Genomic DNA, 16,006 nt, shown 5'->3' with positions numbered 1-16,006 from the left:
ATCATCAGGCTCCATCAGGTTGCGTTTCATATCTACGCTGATGATACTCAGCTTTATGTTAGTTTTAATCCCAAGTCACAGGAGGAAATAGCGGCTGCACAACTTAGGCTCACTAAATGCATCGCTGAGTTACGATCGTGGATGCTTGAAAACAAGTTAAAGCTGAACGACTCAAAAACCGAGCTTTTCTTGATTTCTTCTCCAAGATGTGCAGCTGCTATATCCCACGTTGACTTGAAAATCGGTGGATCTGTAATCACACCCTCTGCCTCAATTAAAAACTTAGGTGTTATTTTTGATCGTAGTCTTACCATGGATGAGCAAGTCAGTGCCCTGTGTCGTAGTATTAATTTCCACTTGCGTAATCTTACAAGAATACGCCGTTATATTGACCAAACCACTTGTGCACATGCCGTAAGATCTTTGATCCTTTTTCGGCTGGACTATGGCAACTCTCTGTTAGGTGGCCTTTCAAACCGTGGCATGCAACGTCTCCAAAAGCTTCAAAATCGCGCGGCGCGTCTCATTTTCCGAGTTAACAAGCGCACTAGTGCTGCGCCTCTGTTGCGAGAGTTGCATTGGTTGCCTGTCCAGCAGAGAATCGATTTCAAGATCTTGGTGCATGTGTACAATTGTCTTCACGGTTCATCGCCAATATATTTGCAGGACCTTCTTCACAAGTACAGTTGTAACCGTGGTGGGCTTAGGTCCATGCAAGATGTCACCCGTCTTGCAATCCCCAAAACTAAACGATCTTATGGGGATAAATCTTTTCTGTTCAAGGACCTAGGTTATGGAACAATTTGCCTTCCAATTTGCGCGAGGCTCCTAATGTGCAATCCTTTAAGAAACTTTTAAAAACCTATCTGTTTCCAAAATATTAGGTCTTTTTATGTATTTTCATAGACCTGTTTGCAGGTATTCACTCCCATGTGTAGTTTTTAAACATTGCTATTTGATAATAATATGTATTTTATAATGATATATGTCCCTATTTGGGTTCAAGTGTATTTTTAATTATTTTAATTGTGGTTCAGATTGCTGCGCATATCTGTTTTATTCAAATTTTGATGTAATTAGGAGTATATTTTACCATGCTGTGATATATTGTTGTTCTTAATGCCATACTGTGTATTTTTGATGTATTTTTATTTTCTTTGTACAGCGCATTGATCCATGGGAAATGCGCTTTATAAGTTCTTTGAAATAATAAAATAATAAATAAAGTAGTGCATTGCTTACGTCTGATATATGTATTGATGAAGTAGTGCATTGCATACGTCTACTGTAGATCTGTGTATTGATGAAGCAGTGCATTGCTTACGTCTACTGTAGATATATGTATTGATGAAGTAGTGCTTTGCTTATACGTCTACTGTAGATCTATGTATTGATGAAGCAGTGCATTGCTTACGTCTTCTGTATATACTGTAGATATTTGTATTGATGAAGTAGTGCATTGCTTACGTCTTCAGAAGATATGTTTATTGATGAAGCAGTGCATTGCTTACGTCTTCAGCAGATATGTGTATTGATGAAGTAGTGCATTGCTCACGTCTTCTGTAGATATGTGTATTGATGAAGCAGTACATTGCTTACGTCTACTGTAGATATGTGTATTGATGAAGCAGTGCATTGCTTACGTCTACTGTAGATCTGTGTATTGATGAAGAAGTGCATTGCTTACGTCTACTGTAGATATGTGCATTGATGAAGTAGTGCATTGCTTACGTCTACTGTAGATATGTGTATTGATGAAGTAGTGTTTTGCTTACGTCTACTGTAGATCTATGTATTGATGAAGCAGTGCATTGCTTACGTCTTCTGTATATACTGTAGATATTTGTATTGATGAAGTAGTGCATTGCTTACGTCTTCAGAAGATATGTTTATTGATGAAGCAGTGCATTGCGTATACGTCTTCTATAGATATGTGTATTGATGAACTAGTGCAATACTTACGTCTACTGTAGATATGCGTATTGATGAAGTAGTGCATTGCTTACGTCTTCAGTAGATGTGTGCATTGATGAGGTAGTGCATTGCTATCGTCTTAAGTAGATCTATACGTATTGATGAAGTAGTGTAGTTTTTGTAGATACGTGTATCGATTAAGTAGTATATACATATAGCTAATTGCACCTGCTTCATGAATTCAGCCTTCATGAAGTTGTGTGTCGCATATGTCTATAAAGTATGTGTAATACTATTGCATTTGGTTACGTCTTCTATAGATCTACGTGTTGACGAAATAGTGTTGTGATACCTAAACTATATAGGCCTATATATATATTATATTATGATATGTATACCAATGAAGCAGTACATTCTTACGTCTTCCGGATCTATACATACAATAAATGCCGATACATGGAAATTATACCTCAAATCAAACTAAGTAAGTACAACAAATACATCGCGTGAGTTACTGTAATAGTTTTAAATAACTTTGTCTATAAATGTTACCTATAAGGTGGTACTGATCGACAAAACGAGCCATCTTTTGGTGTAACAGTCATCCTGTCTTGAAGTATCTTATCTATAACAATGATGAGTATAGATCTAACGCAGATCTCTCATTTGAATTTGGATTTGGAAGATACCTTCTCTTAAATAACAGTATTGCGAACCACCAGCATACATAACTCGATGTAGAGAGTCTTTCCTATTCAGAGGAAATATTGCAATTACACACCTTATTGCCTTTTAACAATAACCATTGACACTAGCACATATCAGAGAAGATGTAAGAAAAGGATGGAGAACAGAATTATATCCTTGAGATAATCCCGTAGGTAATCCTGTTGCACCTATCATAGTCCTTTATTCTCAAGTGGTGGGTTAACCAACAGTTAACAATGAGAGGAAATTCCTGAACCTAGTTCAGTTGGGGATGATTTGAAGTGACCGCCAATTATGACCATTTGATATTTAGTACCAGCAATGTGAAAAAAAAAAAAAGAAATAATGTAGTGCCAAAATAATGTACCCTTTTACGGAAGGAGCAAAGTTTAACAAGTTATAACTCCGCTACTGAAGTACGAATATCAGCGGCGAATGTCAGGTTATTATTTCCCAGTCTTTAAAAAAAAAATTGCAGGCAGAGGTGGGAATCGATCTCGGTACCTCCCGGTTAAACAGCACTGTGAAAGACCACTAGACCAACTAAATATCTGTTGTGAGATGTGTGACATTAATCTTTGATATTGCTTAATGGAACAAATCGCGGAATTATATCAGTAATAAAAGAAATAGATTCTTATATAGCGGTCAAATTAGATAAAAGGGGAAATATTTGTCCCTGCTCGAAAGAAAATATAGGTTAGAAAATTATCAAATAAATTTAAATTACAAATTGAGATTTTATATTTCTTTCTTTCACGAGGCGACATTATCACAGACAAACACTGTATAAGCTAAAAACTCGACGCTCATCACTAGATGCTGTCATTTAGCTCAATGGTAGAGCATCAGACTGCTGAGATCAATATCGTTGGTTCGAGTCCTCCTGCCAGCAATGGTTATATTTATGATTTTAATGCTACGCTAAAATTTGTTCAATTTTTTCCGTTTATTTATTTATTTATTTATTTATTTATTTATTTATTTATTTGTTTTTGTTTATTTATGTAAATAATTTGATATATTTGAAAGAGGTATTTGAGCAATTTTATAATCCTATGGGGTCATTTTGAACCCCACCCCTCCCAACTTGCCAAACGCACAACACTTATGAGTTTGCATCATACATGTCATCATTAGTCACGATTATGCACTTTCAGTTTCCCACGCGTTTGAACGGGAATTGGATTGCGTACTTTTTCGATGTCTAGTGAGCAAATTTTTCATTATTTTGAGAAAATGATGTCAAATTTTCTATTCTATATTGTTTGGTAATAATGTCTTTTGCCAATAGTATGTTTAAAGTTGTAATTTTGTGTTTTTGATCGCAAAGATCGGATATTTTCGTTCCCGATTCGAATTCTGAACCCTTCGCAAGGGTGCCGATTTCGGCAGAACTTTGACGATAATTTTGCCTTTTTGGACACTTAAATGCTTTCGATCCTTAATTTTGTTTCAACCGAGTCTTAAATTATCAAGCACAATACAGTTGGTACCACATTTATATACATTGATGAAATTTTAAAGATTTTTTTTCAAGTTTCTAACCGGCGCAAATCGTTAAGTGTGTATTTCCCATTGACATCCAAAATGGCGTAAGCCAGTCCTCAATATACATAGGTACAGCGTATATAGGACTGGCAAGCGAGTCTATGTCATCATCATAAAAAGTTGAAATTCAGGTCCCACAAAAATACAGTAATTGTGCAAAAGAGGACATAAATAATTTCTTTCTGCAACCATAATGGGCCGCAATATATCACTAACCGCATAGTCCGAGGCAAGGTTCATTATTGTCAGGGTTAGGGTCTTAGGGTTAGGGTCTTATGGTTAGGGTTAGGGTTAGGGGTTAGGGGTTAGGGTTAGGGGTTAGGGTTAGGGTTAGGGTTAGGGTTAGGGTTAGGGTTAGGGTTAGGGTAAGGGTTAGGGTTAGGGATTAGGGTTAGGATTATATTCGTATTTATTATACTAGTAATAGTATATTGTGTGTATGCAGTTTATTCCGTAATCAATAAGTATCATAAACAAACACCTTTCTGGCACAACGAATCATAGCACAGTCGTGTAGGCATTAGACTATGGATACAAAGGTTGTGGGTTCGAACCCCAGGTAAACCGTTATAGAATTTTAATTCTATCGATTTCTTTTTATTTTATTAAGTAAGAGGAAATAATAATGTTATACACCAATCCGAGAAGCGTTTACTGTATTTGGCCCTCTATTGACGGCAACACAGATGTACCAGAGCGGGAGATTTAATTCGTAATTCAATACTCATGATTGTGTATTGAATATCACTGTTGTGTACAATTCCCGGGTACAATTCTGTATAGCACACAATAAATAATGGATGGAACCCCCGACCTCGGGACACCGCAGTTTTACATCGGGGACACCGCAGTAATGGCGAAGTCGGATAGGTGTATATCTAGCCTCATAGGCCTATTAATTACATGTATGTACTATGTGTTATCGCATTGTGGCCCATTATGGTTGCAGAAAGAAATAACGCACGCCGGTGTCGTGTGCCAGACCCCTCTCATGATGAAATCGTAGTAGTATATATGAATATTAATGAACTCTACGTCATCCGCGTCATACATTTTTTTAATAATCGACTCGTACAGATCGTGAATGATGTTTATTAATAGATCTAGCTCGTCACCACAGTGAAATTAATTAACACACACACGGCGGTTGAATTTTAAACCACAGTATTATAGAAAAGTGTACTTTTGTTCCCGTAACCAGTAATTTCGGAATTCAAGCATTTTAAACAACAGTAAGTGTACATTTCGTCCAGTTTCTTACCAGTTGCAATGAATTATGGTAGTGTAAGCTTACCAATATTAATACCAAAAGCTGTGATAGTTTCTGCACTGTACATACTGTACAACTCTGTACAGTGTGAGTATGTATATGAGTATAACAACTTGAGCAAGTCACAATATTTTCTCAAGTTGATTTATCCTTTCTATAAATAGCGGCGTATACAGAAAAAATATACACAACCACGTTCTCCAGTACTGTACATACTACATAGTATAATTTAAAACTCTAGTCCGGGACTCTAGCGGGTACACCCATCGTATGTGTACATGGACCTAATCCATGGGTTCCTACAAGGCCGATGACTGGACCGATGACACACATTCGATAGGTGTATCGTATAATATGTGTGAGTTACGGCTTTTGACAATTGGCTCCCTAGTCCTAGCCCGAGGTACTCACACGTCCGTCACTACGATTTCCACAGGGGTAGCGGGGGGGAATGACCCCCTAAATTTAAAAAATATTAATTTTTCACCCTCTATTGGGAATATGTGCAAGCTCGGGGGTGAAAACTGACCCTCTAGCTACTTTTGGACCGTACTCCTACCCCTGACTACACTGCAAAATATTTTTCACCCCAAGATTTAATTTTCACCCCATGTATTTGGATTTTCTGCAAGCTCTGGAGTGAAAAACACAGGAAAACAACCCCGACTTTTGGGCCTTAATGCTGTAGGCCTACCCCTGATTTCCACTGTCCTTCTCCGTGACGAAGGTCTGAGACTCCTGAGCATATCTGGTCCAGGGTACACATAAAATACCACGTTTTCTCATAAATACCACTTCCTACCATTCCTCACGTGAAGATGAGACTTAAACAAAACATATTTGGTGCATGTTAAGTAAATTTTGAGCACATTTGAGGATGGAAAATGTTTTGAATTCTTTCTATAAATAGATGCCGTCAGTGTGACGTCATCACCGCTTGATGTGAGTTCACGGTGCCCCCGTTTTTTACGACGTAGGGCATTCATGGCCCTAGTGAGGAAGGAACAGGGCCATGTTGTTTCGGGCTACCCTAGTCCATACATTCGACATATAGCGGGGACTCTAGTCGTCTCTACAAATATGTCAATGACAGCAAGAACATGATAAAGTCTAACTTGGAATTTGCACATCATCTTGATCTTGATACTGCCCAACAGTCCTAGAGGAGTAAAACGGTTAGGTTGATATGCGCATGCATGCAAATTTTAGTCTATAGATTTCTTGTAGATGTTGGGTTATGTTGGTTTTAAATTGTGTGGGATCTATTATGTTTAAGGGGTACTACACCCCTAGCCAATTTTTTGCTTATTTTTTTTTTTTCATAGTGCATTGGTGACAAGTAAGATATAGGGCCTAGATATGTATATTATAGAGACAAGGACTATAACTACTGCACTGAAAATTCAGCAACTCAAGGCAAGTAGTTATTGATTTATTGATCAAATATTGGTTTTCCCTAATTTTTGACTGTAACTCCACAACTGCTGTCTGTGCTGAAATAAAATTTCCAGTGTAGCAGTTGTAGTCCTTGCCCCTATAATATACATATCTTACTTGTCACCAATGCTCTATAATTTTTGAGAAAAATGTAAAAATAGGCACAAAATTGGGCAGGGGTGTAGTACCCCGTTATCCAAATGATTTGATCGAGTAATTTATCAACTACCATGTATCCACAACAACACAATACTATAGGGACTGTGCAATAATTATGTCTACACCCAGGGTGATGTCTACACCCTGGGCCCTTAATTACTTAGTAACTCGGGGTCTGAAACAATAACTTGGACCCCGAGATAGTAACTTCGACTTTAAGTAACTTTCGGGCCCCGACTTAGTAACTCTGGGTCTGAGATAGTAACTTGGGGCCTCGACTTAGTAACTCGGGGTCCGAGATAGTAACTCGGGCCTCGTCTTATTAACTCGGGGTCCAAGATTGTAACTCGGGCCTCGACTTAGTAACTTCGGGTCTGAGATAGTAACACGGACCTCGACTTAGTAACTCGGGTCTGAGATAGTAACTTGGGGCCTCAACTTAGTAACTTGGTATCTGAAATAGTAACACGGACCCCAAGATAGTAACTCGGGGTCCGAGATAGTAATCCAGGCCGACGACTTTATAACTCGGGGTCCGGGATAGTAACTCAGGGTCCGAGATAGTAAGTCGGGGCCCGACTTAGTAACTCGGAGTCCGAGATAGTAATTCGGGGCCCCAAGATACTACTTTGGGATCCGAGATAGTAGCTCAAGGTCCCGAGATACTAATTCAGGGTCTGATATAGTAACTCGGGCCCCAACTTAATAACACAGGGCCCTTAGATAGTAACTCAGGGTTCCGACTTAATATCTTGGGGTCAGAGATATAATAACTCGGGGTCCGAGATAGTAACTCGGGGCCTCAACTTAGTAACTCGGGGTCTGAGATAGTAACACGGACAACGAGATAGTAACTCGGGTCTGAGTTAGTAACTTGGGGCCCTAACTTAGTAACTTGGGGCCCCAACTTAGTAACTTTCGGGTACCGAGATAGTAACTCGGGCTTCAACTTAGTAACTCGGGGTCTGAGATAGTAACACGGACAACGAGATAGTAACTTCGGGTCTGAGTTACTAACTTGGGGCCCTAACTTAGTAACTTAGGGCCCCAACTTAGTAACTCGGGGTCCGAAATAGTAACTTCGGCCCCGACTTAGTAACTTCGGGTCTGAGATAGTAAACCGGGCCTCGACTTAGTAACTCGGGGTCCGAGATAGTAACTCGGGGGCCTCGACTTATTAACTCGGGTCTGAGATAGTAACACGCACCCCGGGATTGTAACTCGGGGTCCGAGATAGTAACTCGGGGCCCCGACTTAGTAATTGGGGGTTAGAGATAGTAACTTGGGGCCTCAACTTAGTAACCCGGGGTCCGAGATAGTAACTCGGGCGTCGACTTAGTAACTCGGGTCTGAGATAATAACACGGACCCGGAGATTGTAACTTCGGGGTCCAAGATAGTAACTCGGGGCCCCGGACGTAGTAACTGGCGGTCAGAGATAGTAACTCGGGCCTCGACTTAGTAACTCGGGGTCCGAGATAGTAACTTGGGGCCTCAACTTAGTAACTTGGTATCTGAGATAGTAACACAGACCGAGATAGTAACTCGGGTCCGAGATAGTAATTCGGGCCCCGACTTTATAACTCAGGGTCCGGGATAGTACGGTAACTCAGGGTCAGAGATAGTAAGTCGGGGCCCGACTTAGTAACTCGGAGTCGAGATAATAACTTGGGACCCCGAGATACTAATTGGGGTCCGAGATAGTAGCTCAGGTCCCGAGATACTAATTCAGGGTCTGATATAGTAACTCGGGCCCCAACTTAGTAACACAGGGCCCTTAGATAGTAACTCGGGGTTCCGACTTAATAACTTGGGGTCAGAGATATAATAACACGGGGTCCGAGATACTAACTCGGGCCTCAACTTAGTAACTTCGGGGTCTGAGATAGTAACACGGACCACGAGATAGTAACTCAGGGTCCGAGTTAGTAACTTGGGGCCCCAACTTAGTAACTCGGGTACCGAGACAGTAACTTCGGGCCTCGACTTAGTAACTTCGGAGTCTGAGATAGTAACACTGACCCGAGATAGTAACTCGGGTCCGAGATAGTAACAGGGCTTCGACTTAGTAACTCGGGTCTGAGATAGTAACACTGACCCCGAGATAGTAACTCGGGGTCTGAGATAGTAACTCGGGCCCTGACTTATTAACTCGGGTCCGAGATAGTAACGCGGGGCCCGACTTATTAACTCGGGGTCCGAGATAGTAACTTGGGGCCTCGACTTAATAACTCGGGGTCTGAAACAGTAACACCGCCCCGAGATAGTAACTCGGGGTCTGAGATAGTAATTCAGGACCCCCAATTAGTATCTCGGGCCCCAAGTTACTATCTCGGACTCCGAAGTTACTAAGTCGGGGCCCGATTACTATCTCGGACCCCAGTTCCTATCTTGGGTCTGTGTTACTATCTCAGATACCAAGTTACTAAGTTGAGGCCCCAAGTTACTATCTTGGACCCCGAGGTACTAAGTCGAGGCCCCGAGTTACTATCTCTGACCCCAGTTACTACGTCGGGGCCCGAGTTACTATCTTGGACCCAAGTTACAATATCAGGGTCCGTGTTATTATTTCAGACCCGAGTTACTAAGTCGAGGCCTGAGTTACTATCTCGGACCCCGGGTTACTATCTTGGGGTCTGTGTTACTATCTCAGACCCCAAGTTACTAAGTTGAGGCCCCGAGTTACTATCTCTAACCCCTAATTACTAAGTCGGGGCCCGAGTTACTATCTCAGACCCGAAGTTACAATCTCTGGGTGCGTGTTACTATTTCAGACCCGAGTTAATAAGTCGAGGCCCCGAGTTACTATCACGGACCCCGAGTTACTAAGTTGAGGCCCCGAGTTACTATCTCAGACCCCGAGTTACTAAGTCGGGTTCGAGTTACTATCTCAGACCCAAGTTACTAAGTCGAGGCCCAATTACTATCTTGGACCCGAAGTTACTACCTCGTGCCCGAGTTACTAAGTCGGGGCCCTGAATTACTATCTCAGACCCCGAGTTACTATCTCGGGTCCGTGTTACTGTTTCAGACCCCCAGTTATTAAGTCGAGGCCCCAAGTTACTATCTCGGACCCCGAGTTACTATCTCGGGTCAGTGTTACTATCTCAGACCCGAGTTACTAAGTCGAGGCCCGACTTACTATCTCTAACCCGAGTTACTATCCCGGACCCTGAGTTATAAAGTCCGGGGCCCGAATTACTATCTCGGACCCCGAAGTTACTATATAGGGTCCGTGTTACTATCTCGGATACCAAGTTACTAAGTTGAGGCCCCAAGTTACTATCTCGGACCCCGAGTTACTAAGTCAAGGCCCCGAATTACTATCTCGGACCCCGAGTTACTAGGTCGGGCCCTGAATTACTATCTCAGACCCGAGTTACTATCTCGCGGTCCGTGTTACTGTTTCAGACCCCAAGTTATTAAGTCGAGGCCCCAAGTTACTATCTCTGACCGAGTTAATAAGTCGGGCCCCGAGTTACTATCTCGGACCCCGAGTTACTAAGTCGAGGCCCGAGTTACTAAGTCGAGGCCCGAAGTTACTGTCTTAGACCCTGAGTTACTAAGTCGAGGCCCCAAGTTACTATCTCGGACCCCGAGTACTATCTTGGACCCAGAGTTACTAAGTCTGAGATACTATCTCGGGCCTATCTTGGACTCAAGATACTAAATCCGGGCCCGAGTTACTAACTCAGATATCGAGTTACTAAGTCGGGGCCCGAGTTACTATCTTGGACCCTGAGTTACTATCTCGGGTCCCGAATTGAGGCCCCGGTTACTAAGTCGGGCCCTGAGTTACTATCTCGGACCCGAGTTACTAAGTCGGGCCCGAGTTACTATCTCGGACACACAAGTTTTAAGGTGTATTTTGGACGAAAAGAATTCCCCGTTTCATCTCTACATAATCATATGACCTATTTTTTCGCGATTGCACGAACAAGTATCACGTAATTCGTGGCAACACTGATTAGTGTATATTTCTATGCTGGGCTTTTTCATGAGCCACTCCGCCTAGGCGGAAGTACCTATACACCCCACGCAAGTCAATTGAAGCCGTACAATTTATCGCTAATTTACGACCATAAAATTTAGACATTTCTCTTGTCTGTATTAGCATCAACTCTCTCATGTCACGTTTTCATGTCAGAAATTAACATAACTCCCGAAACCGAAAACAGAAATTATCTTCGTTCAACTTTTCAGTAGGCAACAAAAGACTAGAATAAACACTCTAGTGTATGCCACAACTTTATCATGCTCACAAGTGAAACAGGACATTGAAGTTCATGATTCCCATTGTGCTACATGTGTATACCACACTCTCATGTGTACAACAATATTATCACTATAGATGATTTCCATTGTGCTATACAACATTCCCATGTATACTACAACTTTTATCACAGGTGGAACAGAGTACTATAGATGATTTCCATTGTGCAATACAACACTCCCATGTATACTACAACTTTATCATGGGTGGAACAGAGTACAAAGATGATTTCCATTGAGCTATACAACACTCCCATGTATACTACAACTTTATCATGGGTGGAACAGAGTACTGTAGATGATTTCCATTGAGCTATACAACACTCCCATGTATACTACAACTTTATCATGGGTGGAACAGAGCACAAAGATGATTTCCATTGAGCTATACAACACTCCCATGTATACTACAACTTTATCATGGGTGGAACAGAGTACTGTAGATGATTTCCATTGAGCTATACAACACTCCCATGTATACTACAACTTTATCATGGGTGGAACAGAGTACTGTAGATGATTTCCATTGAGCTATACAACACTCCCATGTATACTACAACTTTATCATGGGTGGAACAGAGCACAAAGATGATTTCCATTGAGCTATACAACACTCCCATGTATACTACAACTTTATCATGGGTGGAACAGAGCACAAAGATGATTTCCATTAAGCTATACAACACTCCCATGTATACTACACCTTTATCATGGGTGGAACAGAGTACAAAGATGATTTCCATTGAGCTATACAACACTCCCATGTATACTACAACTTTATCATGGGTGGAACAGAGTACTATAGATGATTTCCATTGAGCTATACAACACACCCATGTATAATACAACTTTATCATGGGTGGAACAGAGCACAAAGATGATTTCCGTTGAGCTATACAACACTCCCATGTATACTACAACTTTATCATGGGTGGAACAGAGTACAAAGATGATTTCCATTGAGCTATACAACACTCCCATGTATACTACAACTTTATCATGGGTGGAACAGAGTACTGTAGATGATTTCCATTGAGCTATACAACACTCCCATGTATACTACAACTTTATCATGGGTGGAACAGAGCACAAAGATGATTTCCATTAAGCTATACAACACTCCCATGTATACTACAACTTTATCATGGGTGGAACAGAGTACAAAGATGATTTCCATTGAGCTATACAACACTCCCATGTATACTACAACTTTATCATGGGTGGAACAGAGTACTATAGATGATTTCCATTGAGCTATACAACACACCCATGTATAATACAACTTTATCATGGGTGGAACAGAGCACAAAGATGATTTCCATTGAGCTATATATACAACACTCCCATGTATACTACAACTTTATCATGGGTGGAACAGAGTACAAAGATGATTTCCATTGAGCTATACAACACTCCCATGTATACTACAACTTTATCATGGGTGGAACAGAGTACTGTAGATGATTTCCATTGAGCTATACAACACTCCCATGTATACTACAACTTTATCATGGGTGGAACAGAGCACAAAGATGATTTCCATTGAGCTATTCAACACTCCCATGTATACTACAACTTTTATCATGGGTGGAACAGAGTACTATAGATGATTTCCATTGAGCTATACAACACTCCCATGTATACTACAACTTTATCATGGGTGGAACAGGACACTATCTATTGTGCTATAATGTAAATTATTTCTAGTGTCCTGTCCCTCCTGTGACAAAGTTGTGGTATACAAGGAATGTTGTATAGCACAATTAAAATTATGATTTAGGTGTCCCTTCCCACCCGTGACAAAGTTGTGGTATACAAGGAATGTTGTATTGTTTAAATCAAATCATCTTTACTATCCTATCCCACCTGTGACAAAGTTGCGGTGTTCATGGGTATCTTGTAAAGCACAATTTTAATCTTCTATATTTTACCCACATGTAACATTTATGTTTTTTGTGTTTTATATTTTAAAGAATGGTGCAAACTTCATGAAGTAAATGAACATGTGAAGCCATTGGCTGCGAGTTCGGGTGTCAGGGCATCTGATGTTTTGCAATTGATCTTCCTAGAGGTGAGTTAAGGTTTACACTATATGTTTTGGGCAGAATTTTTCGGCCGAATGTTAAATAAGTTTAGCTTAGATTTGCAAGTTTCATAAATGAAAATTTGCAATTATTTCTTGATATTTCTTGATTTATTTTTTAATATATCTAAGCAATAGTTTTGCCATTTTAACAAAAAAAAAAAACATCATGCAAATGGGGTGGAAATGACACTACTTATATCAATCATTGGGATTTCCTTAATAAAACCAATACCATTCCTCATGTGTGTCAGCTTTACTTGTCTCAATATTCGAATGCAAATGCTGCTAGTTCATGCTACCATCTAACTCGCCTTTATGAAAGACATTACATAGAACATATTGACCATTTTAGGTGGCATTTTGTCTATATGTATTTTCAGATAGCTAACTCAAATACTACACCTTACAGATACAATAGCTAGCTATGTCAAATCCATTATGTTCATTTAACTTAAATCAGCAAAGAAAAGTGTTTAAATGGGATTTTGTGAATTTGCATAAGTCAAGAAGCTGTTTTGAAAAATCACATCCTGTACGATCATTTTAAAGCAATTCTGTGCACAACACCATAGTTAAGTTTGCCACCTTAAATATCTACCGTATATAATTTTTAAAAATTCTGTGACTTATTTATAATTCTATTACTCTTACGACCCATTATTCAAAATCGCGCACTGTGATTTGTTAAAACACGTCACATGAGAGCCCATTATTCTGCAATAATGGGTCAAGCGCCGTAACACACTCTACGCACAGCATTACGCTGTGCAATATTTCCGCGATACACGCTCCACCTTGAAGTAAACAACTGAAAATATTTGTGCCAAAAAATGATATTTTCTCTTTAAATCGCACTATTTTCTGGTAATAGAATAGAAATAAAGGGTGCAGCATTATCCTTTACACGCAAATAATGTGTCCTTGGCAGTAAAAACGTCTAAATAATGGGTGAGGACACATTATTTGGGTGTAAAGGATAATGCATTACCCTTTTTTCTTAAATAAAAGGAAGGTCTGAAAATGTTGTGTTAATTATTATTAATATTCATGTTATTCTCATTAATAACTTTTCTGCAGGCACTAGCACTGTCTAAGGAGTAAGGATTCCTTCAATAGTTTGCAGATTGAAGCAGCCTTTTAACAGGCAACAACACAAAGAACAAGAGAGTATAGAGAATCAAGAATGCAGCAAATAAGAACTGCCCTGAAGTCTTTGGATGTCATTATTGGAACTTAATAACAATCCATTGCCATAGTCCATTTGGGACAAGATCAAGGCACAAACCACCAGATAGTAGATGCCATGGTCCTTGAAACCAATTGATATTTTATGTAGTTGCTAATTTATAATAGATTACAGGGATACAATGTATATGATATGTGCAGCCACTGTCATCTGTGTATCAAATATAACACAGAGGTTGCATACTGGATTGCAGAGCTGGATTGATGGAATCATCGCCAACTGTTAGCATAGCAGGAGATAAGCTATGTGTATGATAATTTGATGCGCCAATAGAAAACTCTATCTCCTCATCATTTAGCTTCCAGAGATTTTATGGTCATCCAATGTTTTATTCAGTGATGCTAGATGAGGCTGTTTTCATGGAGTTTGGATAAGATACATTAAAATATCTGTATAACTGAATGTCATCACCGTAACATATAGAGAGGTTTCTTGATTGACAAGTGTATACTATTATGGTGAATGACATACATGTAACAGGGCCAATCATGGATCCTTGTGACAGGCTTTGTCGTCTAGATTTTAAAGGGAGTGGTTACTCACTCTCTAGTATGATGCTAGGCGAGTGGTCAAATCATTCTCTAGCATGATTGCTAGGAGAGCTGTTAACATTGTATTTGAACACAGATATTGGAACATCTGTGATTTGAAGTGATGATTTTTATGTGAGCTGGCTATCTGGTGAATATAACTGGTATTACCATATAGTCACATAACAGTAAAAAAATAATTCTTAAGGTTGGTCTTAACCCTCAGGGAATTATGGGCCTCATAACTGCTAAATTTTTGGTCTTTTAAATGACAAAGACTTGATGAATTCATATGCGAGGTCAAATTTGGGCAAAAATGCTCAGTTATGGAGAAAATTAAAAAACAATTTTACCCAAATTTTCATGGGCATTGTACCAAAAAAATTCTTTACAAAATTAATATTTTTAAACCTATTTTTTATTCATTTTTTTAAATTTTGACCAACTTTGAGAAATTTTTACCAAAACTGGTTGAAAAATGCTCAATTTTGCCGGAAAAAAAAAACATGAAAAAAAGCCTGATTTTTCGCTCAATTTTCATTTTTTTTTGGTGAAGTTGATCAAAATCTTAAAAAGTAAATGGTCCTAGATATCTATACGCTGGCGAAGTTACGTAATAATCGGATTAACTACCATAGCAATAGGTACAAACAATTTTTGATTATATCGCTGCACTACTACGCTCATGCGGTACCTCTGCATTGAACCATAGATGTCAAAGAAATGCTAATCACTTGCACCTGTAAGATTAGTCTCTTTGAAAAAGAGCGGTATTGTATTCAATCTACTATATGATTGACGACAGGTGATGAGTGCAACCTGCTTGTAGTGCAG

The 16,006-nt window shown here is 39.7% G+C and overlaps 1 long non-coding RNA gene across 1 annotated transcript; it reads left to right on the top strand.

Annotated features, from left to right (window-relative positions):
* The first annotated feature begins 5,367 nt into the window (after window positions 1-5,367).
* Window positions 5,368-15,425, top strand: LOC140148643 (uncharacterized). The gene is made up of 3 exons (XR_011858506.1): window positions 5,368-5,405; window positions 13,284-13,381; window positions 14,474-15,425. It is a non-coding gene; the product is annotated as an uncharacterized lncRNA (long non-coding RNA).
* Window positions 15,426-16,006: the final 581 nt, after the last annotated feature.

Source organism: Amphiura filiformis, chromosome 3 (genome assembly GCF_039555335.1).
Source record: "Amphiura filiformis chromosome 3, Afil_fr2py, whole genome shotgun sequence".
NCBI classification, from domain to species: Eukaryota; Metazoa; Echinodermata; class Ophiuroidea; order Amphilepidida; family Amphiuridae; genus Amphiura; species Amphiura filiformis.
This window is presented reverse-complemented; position numbering and strand designations above follow the sequence as displayed.